Consider the following 393-nt stretch of genomic DNA (forward strand, 5'->3'; position numbering starts at 1 on the left):
CCTGGGAGGCGGAGGTTGTAGTGAGCCAAGATCGTGCCACTGCACTCCAGCCTGGTTGACAGAACGAGACTCCATCTCAAAAAAAAAAAAAAAAGGAGCATGCTCTCCCTTTGCCATATTCTAGATGAGAAGAAAATTACTAGGTCCAGCTCAGATTCAAGGGCAGCAAAGTAAACAGGGCATATTTAAGAAGTTGGGGTCACTGGGATAGTTTTAGAAGGCTGCTTACCACATTTGCCATTTATTATTATCAGAGATGTATAAAGGTTATACAAAAAATATATACAAATATATTATGGAATATAAAAAAAAATTTTTTTTTTTTTTTTTGAGACGGAGTCTGGCTCTGTTGCCCAGGCTGGAGTGCGGTGGCCGGATCTCAGCTCACTGCAA

The sequence above is a fragment of the Colobus angolensis genome, unplaced genomic scaffold, assembly GCF_000951035.1.
Source record: "Colobus angolensis palliatus isolate OR3802 unplaced genomic scaffold, Cang.pa_1.0 Scaffold24, whole genome shotgun sequence".
NCBI classification, from domain to species: domain Eukaryota; kingdom Metazoa; phylum Chordata; class Mammalia; order Primates; family Cercopithecidae; genus Colobus; species Colobus angolensis.